General features: G+C 45.3%; 1 protein-coding gene and 2 non-coding genes across 3 annotated transcripts in view; 2 read left to right on the plus strand and 1 right to left on the minus strand.

Annotated features, from left to right (window-relative positions):
• Positions 1-1,252: 1,252 nt before the first annotated feature.
• On the minus strand, positions 1,253-1,325 carry trnat-ugu. The gene has a single exon. It is a non-coding gene; the product is annotated as a tRNA-Thr (tRNA).
• A 5,957-nt stretch (positions 1,326-7,282) lies between these two features.
• On the plus strand, positions 7,283-7,363 carry trnat-ugu. Its single transcript has one exon. It is a non-coding gene; the product is annotated as a tRNA-Thr (tRNA).
• A 1,440-nt stretch (positions 7,364-8,803) lies between these two features.
• LOC123996546 (protein O-linked-mannose beta-1,4-N-acetylglucosaminyltransferase 2-like) overlaps positions 8,804-15,820 on the plus strand; it is a 28,333-nt gene continuing 21,316 nt past the window's right edge. The window contains exon 1 of the mRNA XM_046299966.1: positions 8,804-9,071. The gene's annotated coding sequence lies outside the window, so the exon portion shown is untranslated. The remainder of the gene's footprint in view (positions 9,072-15,820) is intronic.

Here is a 15,820-nt window from a genome sequence, read left to right on the forward strand (position 1 = left end):
TGCACCCTTCTGATAGGGGGTTAGGGGACATTACTTTTGCATTAATCATGCTCAATCTCTAAATAAATGGAATCTACGGATTTCACATGACTGGGAATACAGATATGCATCTGTTGGTCACAGACACCTTAAAATAAATAAAAGAGCACGCTTTTCCAGCGTGCCAGTGGCCATCAATGGTGAGCATTTGCCCAATGAAGTTGGTTACAATGGCGAACTGCAGTCAGGTCAAGACCCTGGTGAGGTTGATGAGCACGCAGATGAGCTTCCCTGAGATGGTTTCTGACAGTTTATGTAGAAATGATTTGCTTCTGCAAACCCACATTTTCATCAGCTGTCCGGGTGGCTGGTCTTAGACGATCCCACAGGTGAAGAAGCCGGATGTGGAGGTCCTGGGCTGGATTGGTTACACATGGTCTGCGTTTGTGAGGCCGGTTGGACGTACTGACGAGGGGAGAGTGAAACAAATGCTCAAGTAGGACTGCTTTCCTACAGCCATATACAATAATACATTGATCTCTGCCAGAAAAAGATAAATGGAAATAAAATGCGGAAACAAAACAAATCTGTAGTGGTGACATGATCAAATACAACGACATCCACAGTTTTCACACATTCATCTCATATGTCAACATTGATTGCATTGGTCTCTCAAGCAAGACCCTTCCCCCGGGGACAAAGCTCCACACATGCCCCACCCCGGCATTGAAGATGTTAATAAATTATCTCCCCACAGGTGGAACAGTAGGCTACTCTGGCAAATTTCAATTTGAATTTCAATTTCAAGTCTGTCCATCAAATTGTGCAGCGTTGTACGATCATTGAGAGGCAAATGAACAGTTGTATGTTGCTAATAATCATATTGTTTTACTGCAATGCAATGTGTAGACAAGACTGCATGTTAGGCTACATAGGTTTTCACAGAGGGAGTGTGTGTAGTGCTGCTGGAGCACACATCAGCCAAGCTTAAACATATGATCCCTCAAGGAAGGCCCCAGCGTGATCTGAACTCACAACCCCTGGTTTACAAGACCAGTGTTCTAACCACTGAGCTATGGAGCCATGACTGAATGTATAAAACCCAGTAACTCGTCACAAAAATGTAAAAATAAATATAGATAATGTTAAAAATGTAATTTCTGTTCTGTTGACACGAGACATAAGCTTCTACAACAACATAATTCTGGGGAGCAGAATTGAACACAAATCGGGATTGTACTGACCTGGATTAAAACATGTGAACATTTAGTCAAGGCCCCAGCGAGAATTGAACTCGCGACCCCTGGTTTACAAGACCAGTGCTCTAACCACTGAGCTATGGAGCCTTACCTACTCACGCCTTGAGACAACAGACCATTTACATATTACAACGGATCTTGCCATTTCACAGACAGAAGGCCACACCTCATGCCACTAACTCCACCACACAGTTGTTAGTGCAGTCTGGCCTAACCAGCTAAATAGGTTGTTAGCATATGAAGCAAAATCAACTACTCCAGGCTTTTGGGTGTCTGCTGGTTTTCAGTCTTTCTGTTACATCATGATCTACATGAGATTTAGACCAGAAAAACATAATACACATTTTTACATGCCAATTGGACCTGTGCGCACACACACACACACACACACACACACACACACACACACACACACACACACACACACACACACACACACACACACACACACACACACACACACACACACACACACACACACACACACACACACACACACACACACACACACACACACACACACACACACACACACACAGTGGCACTGCCAGGACTTGCCACTAGAGAGCAGCAACAGACCATAAAATGCTTTGCCATTGCCAGAGAACAGCCTACAAATGATCACTGCATTTTATTGTCTGTTGCTGCGCTCTAGTGGCGTGTCCTTGCAGTGCCACAGAGAGTGTTTATCAGTCACATGCGCAGGGTTGCAGATGTAAATGCAGGGTACAGTGAATATCTTAAACTCCTACAGTGCAGGTCAAAGGGAAGTGAATGAAACAATAGCAACATAATACAAATTACATGTTTACAACTAACATGATAAATGTCCATTGGGTGGGGCAGGTTAAATGTCAGATGAGGTGGTGGGGGGGGGGGGGGGAGCATCAATGTATAAACTTGATCTCCACTATAAAAAGCATCTAGACATTATCTCCCATTTCTTTTAGACTAGCATTTAGTTCTCAACAGCAGAGATTTGTATAAACTGGTCTGTCTCTCCGGCCTTTTCAATATTGAATTGCGATCTCCACCGTCTCATTTAAAGTGAATGTGTCGGAACGAGACAGACAGCAAATTGAGCTGGTTGTCATACAGTAGCATCATACAAAACCTTTTTTCAGTTGGCTGGTTAAATCGATACTTTGTTGCCAAAACTAAAATGGATAAGTGGAACATTTTTAAGTTAAGAATACAAACTGGGCTTTGCGTTGCTTCGAGGGCTGGCTAGTAGAGAAGAAAAAGGTCGTTCACTTCAAAACTGTCACTAAGGAAGAGTTTACCATTGTTCTCTGACAGTTTTATGGAAATGTACGAAATGGGAAGGGGAAGGAGTACAGCATAAGTGGCTATCTGGCACTCCGGAGTGGGCTCAACGGCTATCTAAATGACTCAACCACCAGTCGCAGCTAGTGCCTTATGAAGGACACTGCATTTACCACCTCGAATCATGTATTTCTGGCCAACATCAAACAACTAAGGCAAGGCAAATATATCACAAACAGCCACCCTCCCATCACTGATAAGGACATAGCCCAGCTCCAAAACTGCCAGGCTCTGAATCCCGGTACACCAAGGGGTCTGGTCCAGAAAGTGTGGCTCGACCTCCAGTTACATCTGGGTCAAAGACGAAAAGAGGGGAACAGACAACTAAAGCCCAACTCATTCCTCGTAAAAACAGACGAGAACAGTCTAAGGTATGTTGTTCATAGCCTGTTTGTTTTATTTCTAAGTTGCACTCGTAATAGGCTACTGGAATGCAATATTATAACACCGCATTCTCTCTCTCAGATACGCAACTCTAGCATATAAACAAGGCCATAAAGAATCGTCTGGACCCAAGGGAGAGGAACAGAGAGTCCGTGAGGGGATTCATGTTCGAGCAGCCAGGGAACCAACTATGCCCGGTGGCATGACTGGATAAATATCTACTGAAATGCCTGGAGAACAGCCTTGCACCCAAGGAGGGGTGTGTATCGGGGACTCGATCTGGTACACGTCAGTGCCGAAGGGCGTGAACTATCTGGCAGCACTTCTACCCAAGATCTGCAGGGCAGCGGGAACAACTACATACACAAATCACAGCATCAGGACCACGACAGTCCAGAAACTGGCCAATGCTGGTTTAGATGCGACGGAGAGTATGTCAGTTAGTGGGCATCGGTACAGAACAGAAAGACTGGGTCGCGTCCATACATACAGAACAAAAACAATGACTGGGTCTCTAGCAACCCTAGATTTGTGTAGGGACTATATATTGTGGAATGATTAAATAGTACGAATAAATTAATCAAAATATAGTTTACTGAACATATGTCGATCATTATTTGAATATGTTGTTAACCCGTTGTATAAAAGTGATAATGTCCTCGAAGCCAGTCTTCGGCAGATATATTGGAACAGTTTTGAAGTCAACAACTTTTTTCTTCTCTGCAAGCCAGCCCTCGAAGCAACGCACAGCCCAGTTTGTATTCTTAACTGTGTGTTTTTTTTCTTCCCGTTTCGGCTTTTCTCTAGGTCATTCAATTCAGTATCCCCCAAATATGCATGCCTGTGTATTATTGACTCTGGCGCACCCCGACTGGAGGGGAGACTCTGGTGCACCCCGACTGGAGGGGAGACTCTGGCGCACCCCGACTGGAGGGGAGACTCTGGCGCACCCCGACTGGAGGGGAGACTCTGGCGCACCCCGACTGGAGGGGAGACTCTGGCGCACCCCGACTGGAGGGGAGACTCTGGCGCACCCCGACTGGAGGGGAGACTCTGGCGCACCCCGACTGGAGGGGAGACTCTGGCGCACCCCGACTGGAGGGGAGACTCTGGCGCACCCCGACTGGAGGGGAGACTCTGGCGCACCCCGACTGGAGGGGAGACTCTGGCGCACCCCGACTGGAGGGGAGACTCTGGCGCACCCCGACTGGAGGGGAGACTCTGGCGCACCCCGACTGGAGGGGAGACTCTGGCGCACCCCGACTGGAGGGGAGACTCTGGCGCACCCCGACTGGAGGGGAGACTCTGGCGCACCCCGACTGGAGGGGAGACTCTGGCGCACCCCGACTGGAGGGGAGACTCTGGCGCACCCCGACTGGAGGGGAGACTCTGGCGCACCCCGACTGGAGGGGAGACTCTGGCGCACCCCGACTGGAGGGGAGACTCTGGCGCACCCCGACTGGAGGGGAGACTCTGGCGCACCCCGACTGGAGGGGAGACTCTGGCGCACCCCGACTGGAGGGGAGACTCTGGCGCACCCCGACTGGAGGGGAGACTCTGGCGCACCCCGACTGGAGGGGAGACTCTGGCGCACCCCGACTGGAGGGGAGACTCTGGCGCACCCCGACTGGAGGGGAGACTCTGGCGCACCCCGACTGGAGGGGAGACTCTGGCGCACCCCGACTGGAGGGGAGACTCTGGCGCACCCCGACTGGAGGGGAGACTCTGGCGCACCCCGACTGGAGGGGAGACTCTGGCGCACCCCGACTGGCGCACCCCGACTGCAGGGGAGACTCTGGCGCACCCCGACTGGAGGGGAGACTCTGGCGCACCCCGACTGGAGGGGAGACTCTGGTGGACCCGGACTGCGGCCCGTCGTGTGAGGTTCCGGTCTGCGGCCCGTCGTACGCTCTGGACTGGGAACTGCTGCCGGACGCTCTGGACTGGGAACTGCTGCCGGACGCTCTGGACTGGGCACTGCTGCCGGACGCTCTGGACTGGGCACTGCTGCCGGACGCTCTGGACTGGGCACTGCTGCCGGACGCTCTGGACTGGGCACTGCTGCCGGACGCTCTGGACTGGGCACTGCTGCCGGACGCTCTGGACTGGGCACTGCTGCCGGACGCTCTGGACTGGGAACTGTTGCCGGACGCTCTGGACTGGTGAGGCGCACTGTAGGCCTGGTGCGTGGTGCCGGTATTGGTGGTACTGGGCCGAGGACACGCACCTCAGGACGAGTGCGGGGAGGAGAAACAGGGCGTACTGAACTGCTGAGGCGCACTGGTGGCCAGGTGCGTGGTGCCGGCACTGGGCCGAGGACACACACCTCAGGGTGAGTGCGGGGAGGAGGAACAGGGCGTACTGGACTGCCGAGGCGCACTATAGGCCTGGTGCTGGTACTGGTGGTACCGGGTTGTGGACACGCACCTCAGGGCGAGTGTGAGGAGGAGGAACAGGATGTACTGGGCTGTGGAGGCGTACTGGAGGTCTGGTGTGTGGTGTTGGCACTGGTGGTACTGGATAGACCAGACCGTGAAGACGCACTGGAGGTCTGGGGTGCAGGCACAGGACGCACTGGGCTGTGCAGACATACGGGAGACACAGTGCGCAACGCCGGCGCAGGATATCCTGGCCCGAGGAGACCCACCGGAGAGCAGGGCTGTTACCATATGCCCTGGCTGGATCCTCACCCTAGCCCGGCAGATGCGGGGAGCTGAGATGTAGCGCACCGGGCTAAACACACATACTGGAGACACTGTGCATTCTACCGCATAACAGTACTACACCCTCTCTCCACAGTAAGCATGGGGAGTTGGCACAAGTTTCCTACCTGGCCTTGCCACACTCCCCGTGTGCCCCCTCCACCCAATACATTTTTGGGGCTGCCTCTCGGGCTTCCAGCCTCACTGCCTCTTCATACCGCCGCCTCTCCGCTTTGACTGCCCACAGCTCTGCCTTGTGGCGGCGATATTCCCCCGGCTGCGTCCAGGGTCCTTCTCCATCCAGTATCTCCTTCCAAGTCCAATAGTCCTGATTGCGCTGCTCCTCCTGCTGCTGCCAGTTACCACACTGCTTGGTCCTTATATTTAATGGGAATACTTAAACATCAAACAAAAACAACAAACCGACAAAAGGAACGAAGACGCAACAGTCCCGTAACGTAAACACTGGAACAGGAACAATCACCCACAAAATACCCAAAGAATATGGCTGCCTAAATATGGTTCCCAATCAGAGACAACGATAGACAGCTGCCTCTAATTGAGAACCAATCTAGGCAACCATAGACTTACAAAAACCCCTAGATAGGTCACACCCCCATAAACATACAAAAACCCTAGACATGTCAAACACATACATGACCCACGTCACACCTTGACCTAACTAAAATAACAAAGAAAACAAAGAATACTAAAGTCAGGGTGTGACAACAAAACTCTGCTGTTGAGAACTAAATACTAGTCTAAAAGAAATGGGAGATAATGTCTAGATGCTTTTTATAGTGGAGATCAAGTTTATACATTGATGCTCCCCCCCCCCCCACCACCTCATCTGACATTTAACCTGCCCCCACCCAATGGACATTTATCATGTTAGTTGTAAACATGTAATTTGTATTATGTTGCTATTGTTTCATTCACTTCCCTTTGACCTGCACTGTAGGAGTTTAAGATATTCACTGTACCCTGCATTTACATCTGCAACCCTGCGCATGTGACTGATAAACACTCTCTGTTGCACTGCAAGGACACGCCACTAGAGCGCAGCAACAGACAATAAAATGCAGTGATCATTTGTAGGCTGTTCTCTGGCAATGGCAAAGCATTTTATGGTCTGTTGCTGCTCTCTAGTGTCAAGTCCTGGCAGTGCCACAGTGTGTGTGTGTGTGTGTGTGTGTGTGTGTGTGTGTGTGTGTGTGTGTGTGTGTGTGTGTGTGTGTGTGTGTGTGTGTGTGTGTGTGTGTGTGTGTGTGTGTGTGTGTGTGTGTGTGTGTGTGTGTGTGTGTGTGTGTGTGTGTGTGTGTGTGTGTGTGTGTGTGTGTGTGTGTTTTATTGCACAGGTCCAATTGGCATTTAAAAATGTGTATTATGTTTTTCTGGTCTAAATCTCATGTAGATCATGATGTAACAGAAAGACTGAAAACCAGCAGACACTCAAGCCTGGAGTAGTTGATTTTTCTTCATATGCCTACTACCTGTTTAGCTGGTTGGGCGAGACTGCACTAACAGCTGTGTGGTGGAGTGAGTGGCATGAGGTGCGGCCTTCTGCCTGTGAATTGGCAAGATCCGTGGTAATATGTAAATGGCCTGTTGTCTCAAAGTGTGAGCAGGTAATTCTCCATAGCTCAGTGGTTAGAGCACTGGTCTTGTAAACCAGGGGTCGTGAGTTCAATTCTCGCTGGGGCCTTCACTAAAGGGTCACATGTTTTAATCCAGGTCAGTACAATCCAGGTCAGTACAATTGTGTTCAATTCTGCTCCCCATAATTTTGTTGTTGTAGTAGCTTATGTCTCGTGTCAACAGAACAGAAATGACTGCCTCCATGACAACCTGTGTAGCCTAACATGCAGTCTTGTCTACACATTGCATTGGAGTAAAACAATGTGATTATTAGCAACATACAACTGTTCATTTTCCTCTCAATGATCATTCAACGCCGCACAATTTGATGGACAGACAGAACATCATTTACATTTGCCAGAGTAGCCTACTGTTCCACCTGTGGGCATATAACAAACAGATATTTTATTAACATCTTCAATGCCTGGATCGGGAGCCGGGGTGGGGCATGTGTGGAGCTTTGTCCCCGGGGGAAGGGTCTTGCTTGAGAGACCAATGCAATCAATGTTGACATATGAGATGAATGTGTGAAAACTGTGGATGTCGTTGTATTTGATCATGTCACCACTACAGATTTGTTTTGTTTCCGCATTTTATTTCCATTTATCTTTTTCTGGCAGAGATCAATGTATTATTGTATATGGCTGTAGGAAAACAGTCCTACTTGAGCATTTGTTTCACTCTCCCCTCGTCAGTACGTCCAACCGGCCTCACAAACGCAGACCATGTGTAACCAATCCAGCCCAGGACCTCCACATCCGGCTTCTTCACCTGTGGGATCGTCTAAGACCAGCCACCCGGACAGCTGATGAAAATGTGGGTTTGCAGAAGCAAATAATTTCTACATAAACTGTCAGAAACCATCTCAGGGAAGCTCATCTGCGTGCTCATCATCCTCACCAGGGTCTTGACCTGACTGCAGTTCGCCATTGTAACCAACTTCATTGGGCAAATGCTCACCGTTGATGGCCACTGGCACACTGGAAAAGCGTGCTCTTTTATTTATTTTAAGGTGTCTGTGACCAACAGATGCATATCTGTATTCCCAGTCATGTGAAATCCGTAGATTCCATTTATTTAGAGATTGAGCATGATTAATGCTAAAGTAATGTCCCCTAACCCCCTATCAGAAGGGTGCAAGCTAGGATTAATGAAATGCCAAAGGTAATATGGAGTTGTGAGGAGAAATGCAGTATTTGAAATGCAGTATGTGCAAATGTTTTCTTATATAAACATTTTACATGCAATTTGCGATATGTTTATATAGCTTGTCCTGAAAAACAAAGTAGTTCGCATGTGAGTGAATTGTAACTAGTGGTCTATGCAAGATAAACATAATACAAGAGAGAAGGATTCACTTTTGTCGCCATAAATTATAATCGTTGTACAAATTCGGGGACCTCATTTTATATCATCTTATGTTATCGTTATGGTCACATCATCAGGGAGTGTGGAGAAAACGCCGATAACATCTCGCGAGGTTTGGATATGGGATTTGACTTTGCAGTGGGTGGAGACAAGATAGCAAGTTGAATCGAAATCGCCTTTTTGACAGCTAACAAAAAAAATACTGTGTAACTTTAAACTTGAATGAATGCGTTGGTATTTCGTATAGTTGCATCTACATTGAGGCATATCGTTAAGGAGGTTCATTCTATCACGTCAATCCTCTGGAAGGTTTCTGCGGAGAGTATGCTCTGGTGCTTGTAATGCTGCCTTAGCTGAAACGTTTCAGCTGCAGTGAAGAAAAGAAAATACCTTTCCGTTTTATCGAAACTCCCCGGTAAGAATAATAAAGACGTTTTATTATCGGTGCATGTCATGTTTTCAATGTGGTGTTTGAAAACTTTTAGTTTTAGGACAAAGTTTCGAATTCAAAAGCACTGTGGCTCTTGGCGAATTATCTTGACGCTACTGTATCCTGACACTACTCATGCATTCTGCTCATGAGCATGACACAATTCATTTTAATGCAAGAGTGTAAGGTTAACAGTTTGCCTGGACAAATTACGTTATGGTTTCAAATATGAACAGGACCTGTTGTATCTAAGTAGCTCATGGAGTCTTTATGAATATCAATCAAGTTTATTCCTACAATGGCTAGGCTATACTTGTTCAATCATAACTATGGTAATCTGAACCCCGACATTTTTATCAATCGCGATTGTTCATGAACAAACACAGTTTTGTCGAGGCCTAAACAAGACTGAAGTAGTAAACACTAATTTGTCCTTGCTTTAAATCTGTCATTACTAGGGTTATGTGTGTTCATTCAGGATGACTTAAATGGTAACTTCTAACACAGTTTGGTCAGGTAGTATTGTTTGGGATTGAATGTTTTTCCTTCAAATCAATCATCCTGGAGAGATTTAGCTAGACTAGGACAATCACAAACCAAGTAATTAATCCCTTAGATTTTCAACAATTACCTAAATCCATGTTGCCTGAGGATGACTTTTATGAAAATCCCACCAACTAAAATTGAAAACCAGCATTATAACTCGAGGTTTTCATCATTTTTTAATCTACCTTTATTTACATGAGATTTTATTTGATCTCTTATAAACAATACAACCCATACACACGACTACATCCAACAAACATTACACCTGCCCAGACCCACTTGAATCCCCCTTTTGAATACACATAGTTCCACTAATAGGCCTAGCCAACAATATGAATGATTCCATTTGTTTTAAAGTAGGCTATCATGACTTCTTCTGCAATATGGACCTCTTTCACCAGTTGCTCTTGGTCTCAGATGAGTGGGTGCTGCTATAGCCTACATATCATGATGTAGTGGGGGAGCATGGTAGTGTCAAACAGCCAACCTGTTCTAAATATGAATGCCTAATTTTCATTGCCTTGGCACTTCCGTTAGGAAGGTCATCTATAATGAATGAATGGGAGCTCAGCTGACAGCCTGAGTGCAATATGGCCATGTAAAAAAAGGCTAACATTTAAGTTCCTTGCTCAGAACAAATGAAAGCGGGTGGTTCAATATTCCCAGTTAAGAAGTATTAGGTTGTAGTTATAGGAATTATGACGCGTCGACTATTTCTCTCTATACCATTTGTATTTCATATTCCTTTGACTATTGGATGTTCTAATAGGCACTTTAGTATTGCCAGCCTAATCTCAGGAGTTGATAGGCTTGAAGTCATTAACAAATGCTCTGCTTCAAGCATTGCTAAGAGTTGCTAGCAAACGCAGTAAAGTTTGAATTAATGCTTACTACCCTGCTGCTGTCTACCACCACTCAGTCAGACTGCTCTATCAAATATCAAATCATAGACTTAATTATAATATAATAAACACAGAAATACGAGCCTTTGGTCATTAATATGGTCAAATCTGGAAACTATCATTTTGAAAACAAAACGTTTATTCTTTCAGTGAAATACGGAACGGTGCCGTATTTTATCGAACGGGTGGTAACCCTAAATCTAAATATTGCTGCTACATTGCACAACCTTCAATGTTATGTCATAATTATGTAAAGTTCTGGCAAATTAGTTCCCAACGAACTAGGCGACCCAAACTGTTGCATATACCATGAATCTGTGTGCAATGAACGCAAGAGAAGTGACACAATTTCCCTAGTTAATATTGCCTGCTAACATGAATTTATTTTAACTAAATATGCTGGTTTTAAAAAATCTACTTCTGAGTATTGATTTTAAGAAAGGCATTGATGTTTATGGTTAGGGACATTCGTGCAACGATTGTGCTTTTGTTAAATCATCACCCGTTTGGCGAAGTAGGCTGAGATTTGATAACTTAACAGGCATCGCATTGATTATATGCAATGCAGGACAAGCTAGTTAACCTAGTAATATTATCAACCATGTGTTAGTTAACTAGTGATTATGTGAAGATTGATTGTTTTTTTATAGGTTAAGTTTAATGCTAGCTAGCAACTTACCTTGGCTCCTTGCTGCACTTGCGTAACAGGTGGTCAGCCAGCCACGCATCTTTCTCGTGGAATGCAATGTAAATAATTATAGTATTATTAAAATTATAATAATTATAATAATCGATTGTTATAAAAACTTGAAATCGGCCCTAATTAATCGGCCATGTCGATTTAATCGGTTGACCTCTAAAATAAACGAAGTATTGTTAACTTTAAGGAAACTGGAAGATTTTTTTTAAGGAGATTTTTTTCAAGGAGAATAATCTAGGTTGTGGTTTATTTTAGAATGATTGAAAACCTTAGACTACAGTGGCTTTAACTGTATCTGGGTTGTTGTGGCAGGCTGACAGTGTGTCCCCAGCAGTGAGAAAGAGAGAGGGAGAGTATGGTACAGCCTCTGTTGTGCATTGGGCTGTAGCTCTAGCTAACATGAGCACTAGGAGGCTTGATCCAACCTGACATGCCACAATTGGGCCCGGAATAAAAATGACAAGCCTGGAGGACACAGGCAATAAAGCAGCTGAAAAGAGAGGCCTATTAAGTGGTTCTTTGTGAGAGTGGAGAGGTGAGCAAGTTGTCCTTCAAAAGGATGAGGATGCAGAGCAGGGAGGGAATCTCCAAGGTGATCCTGAAGGGACAAGCCAGCGACAGGAAGTGAGGAGAAATGCCAGAGTAAGATACTAACAGCACTGTTTGCCTATCGTGGAGCGGGAGCCTTATTAAAATGCATTAGAATCTCCAGGCTGCTCCGCTCTATGCTACTTCTCCCATCCCCATCATCAGGGTGCTTATCGTCTCCAAGGCAAACGGCAATACAAAACACTAGGGAGCCGTGCAAGGCCTGTCAGCCAAGTCCTGATAGAAGAGACCTGGCATTCTCGGCCTTAGTTGCTACAGCTTTGATGTCATCAGAGAGAGGCTTAATAACATTCGCCTTGGTTACTGCTGCTACTGCTCACCCTTTTGTAACCAAACCCATATAGGAGCAGTTTGGAAACACTACTGTCTCCTGCTCCCATCACTACAAATGTCAGAGGTGTGATCATGTATAGATGAAAGAGATTGGTGACTATGTGAAAAGGATATAGTGATTTCCATCTAAAAGAACCCATGAGCAGCAACATGTGAAGTTCATAGGAGCATGTCAAATTTAAGATGAGTCTTTTTTTATTAAGGGATATATAATTGTTTTTACAATTTTCCATCTTAAAATGTAGGAATAAGCAAAGATGGAAAAGGGGTCTTTAAAAAAAAAACATCTACCAGAAATAGTTTAAATGTATTAGAAATACATAACACTCATATTGAAGTAAAAGACCCTTTGCCAACAAATATCAACACTTTATATTTCGTTTTGGATATGTTTGTCTGCCTTCTGTACGTTGTTGAACAATTGCCTTGTGCCTTAATATTCTGTTAGCAATAACCCACATATCTTTAAGATATTTTCTAATTGCTCTCCCTCATTAGGATGGGAGGATAATGAACGTTCAGAAGTAACAAATAAAGGTAGATCTATTAATTAGTCAGTGTTTTATTGATATCAATTTTGTTTATTAATTATTGTGATGATAACTTGATCGCTAACTGTATTTCTGCAGTTTATTGGCTACAATGGGGGAAATCATAATAGTCACAAACCACAGTTGGGTTCACAAGTTTGGACAGCAAAGTAGAGTACAGAAAAGTATAGCACAGGGCAGTACTGTTCAGTAAATAACTAGAGTATAGTTCAGTAGAGCACACTAGAGTACTGTACCTGAATGCACTCTGCTGTGCTGTACGCTGCTGAGCTCTACTGTGGAATTGCTCAGATGCTGAATTGTCTTTACTATTTCAAAGACCTTTTCAGCTTCCGTGAAACAAGGGCTCTTTTTCAATTGTCTTTCCTTGATCAGGACAATCAGGACAATTGAGAAAGAGCCTAGGGATTACTAGGTCACCCAGGGACATCTGAAAAAGACAGAACTACTCCAGGCTTTTTGTCTTCTCAGAGAGACAAAAGTAGAAAGCTATTTGTACTGTAAAAGCATAGAGAGAAGTCAGGTGAAACATCAGGCTAGAAATGTGTTGTCCAGTCTGGCTTGTTTAACAGTTTTTCTACTCACAGCATATTTACTTACTGTACCGCCTGCCTGCTGCCTTCTAAGGGACTATTTACTTTTCTTAATGCCTGTTTCATTATTTATAAGCAGCATTCAGTATAACAAAGATTTTGGGAGGATTAGGGGAAAGTGCATGTGGGCGAGGTGGTTGACTGAGAAGCGTGGTGGGTTGGGAGCTCTAGGGAGACTGAATACTGATGGAAGTGGAGCTGGAGCGGTAACATTAAGCCAGACAGAAATATAATTTAAATGTGAAGCATTCCCAGTTGTAGCCCGGGTTCATGCATGCATATGATTATGATGGGAACTATGCTGACCTTTCTCCAATTGGATCATGTTACTCTTAAGGCAACATTTACTTCCTCACACAGAACATGTCAAGCAAAAAGCGCTCTGTTTACTCTTCATTCAGATTGTGTTATTCCCCATACCCTAACTTCTATTGCTATGCGAGGACATCAGTTTTCAAACAATCTAGGCTGTCAGTCTATTTAGGCCTAATCATTTGTTTAGTAGAAGTGTAGTTCTATACTATATATTTTTTAAATGATTTAGTCTAGGGGTTTTCAAACTTTTCTTGCCCAGAGACCCCCGGCCAGGGGGTCCCAGTGAATGATAATGGCAAGTAGAAGTAATCAACATTGTAGAAGTGAAGAGATTTGGTAGACATTTGTTTTGACATCCCCACAGTTCACTGGAAGAGGAACTGTAAGCTAACATAGTCTATTAGCTCGAAAGGTATCTTGGCGGCGTAGAGAATTTTGCTGTTGTAAGGCACATTTTCTGTAATTCTACACGTTTCCATTGAGCTGAGAACATTTTGAAGTTTTGAAGCTAATTTCCAGACATTCTACACAGTTTTGCATGGAGCTTAGACAATTTTGCCGTTTTAAAGCTAATTTCCTGCAATTCTATGCATTTTGCAATGGCAACTGCTGTGTTCCTCTGCAGTAAATCAATGGGCATGTGCCCAGAATGCCCAGTTTCTTTTCTCCTTGGCTGTATAGCTTTTTTTATTGTTAGTTCTCAAAGATGGTATTCTTCATTACACAATGGAATAACCTCAACCAATTTCTAAAGACTGGTGACATCCAGTGGAAGCGGTAGAAACTGCAAGCACGTCCCTTAGAAATCTGGAGTCCCAATGAAAACCCATTGAAAAGAGTGACACCCCCCCAAAAAAAAAAAAAAATCTTAATGGTTTGTCCTCGGGGTTTCGCCTGATACATAAGTTCTGTTATACTCACAGACATGATTCGAACAGTTTTCTATTCAAATCTACTAATAATATGCATATCGTATCTTCTGGGGATGAGTTGCAGGAAACTTCATCCAAAATTCCAAATGCTGCCCCCTATCCTAGAGAAGTTAAGTTTGCTGATGACACAACAGTGGTAGGCCTGATCACCGACAACGATGAGACAGCCTATAGGGACGAGGTCAGAGAACTGACTGTGTGGTGCAAGGGCAACAACCTCTTCCTCAACGTGATCAAGACAATGGAGATGATTGTGGACTACAGGGAAAGGAGGACCGCGCATGCCCCCATTCTCATCGATGGGGATGTAGTGAAGCAACAAACTAACATGGTCCAAGCACACCAAGACCGTCATGAAGAGGGCACGACAAAACCTATTCCCCCTCATGATACTGAAAAGATTTGGCATGGGTCCTCAGTTCCTCAAAAGGTTTTACAGCTGCACCATCGAGAGCATCCTGACTGGTTGCATCACTGCTTGGAATGGCAACTGCTCGGCCTCTGACCGCAAAGCACTACAGAGGGTAGTGCATATGACCCAGTACATCACCCGTGCCCTGCTTTTTGACACATTGACTCTGTCCCGGTACCACCGTGTATAGCCCCGCTATTGTTATCTACTGCTACTCTTACATTTTTTGTTATTCTTATATTTTTTACATTTTAAAACTGCTTGTTGGTTAAGGGCTTGTAAGTAAGCATTTCACTGTAAGGTCAACACCTGTTGTATTCCGCACATGTGACAAATACAATTTGATTTGATTTATTTTGGAGGTTCCCCATTTTTCTCAGCAGATCCTCTCAATGTCTCTCAGGTTGGATAGGGAGTGTTGCAGCACAGCTATTTTCAGGTCTCATTCAGCTCGAGACCCTGGGTCTCGACCCCGTCCTGTGCTACTGGATCCTGGACTTTCTGACGGGCCGCCCCCCAGGTGGTGTGGCAAGGAAACATCTCCACCCCGCTGATCCTCAACACTGGGGCCCCACAAGGGTGCGTTCTCAGCCCTCTCCTGTACTCCCTGTTCACCCATGACTGCGTGGCCATGCACGCGTCCAACTGAGACGACACTACAGTGGTAGGCTTGATTACCAACAATGACGAGATGGCCTACAGGGAGGAGTTGAGGGCTCTCAGAGTGTGGTGTCAGGAAAATATCCTCACACTCAACGTCAACAAAGGAGATGATCGTGGACTTCAGGAAACAGGGAGCACCCCCCATTTTTACATCGATGGAACAGTAGTGGAGAAGGTG

The sequence above is a fragment of the Oncorhynchus gorbuscha genome, linkage group LG15 (assembly GCF_021184085.1).
Source record: "Oncorhynchus gorbuscha isolate QuinsamMale2020 ecotype Even-year linkage group LG15, OgorEven_v1.0, whole genome shotgun sequence".
NCBI lineage: Eukaryota > Metazoa > Chordata > Actinopteri > Salmoniformes > Salmonidae > Oncorhynchus > Oncorhynchus gorbuscha.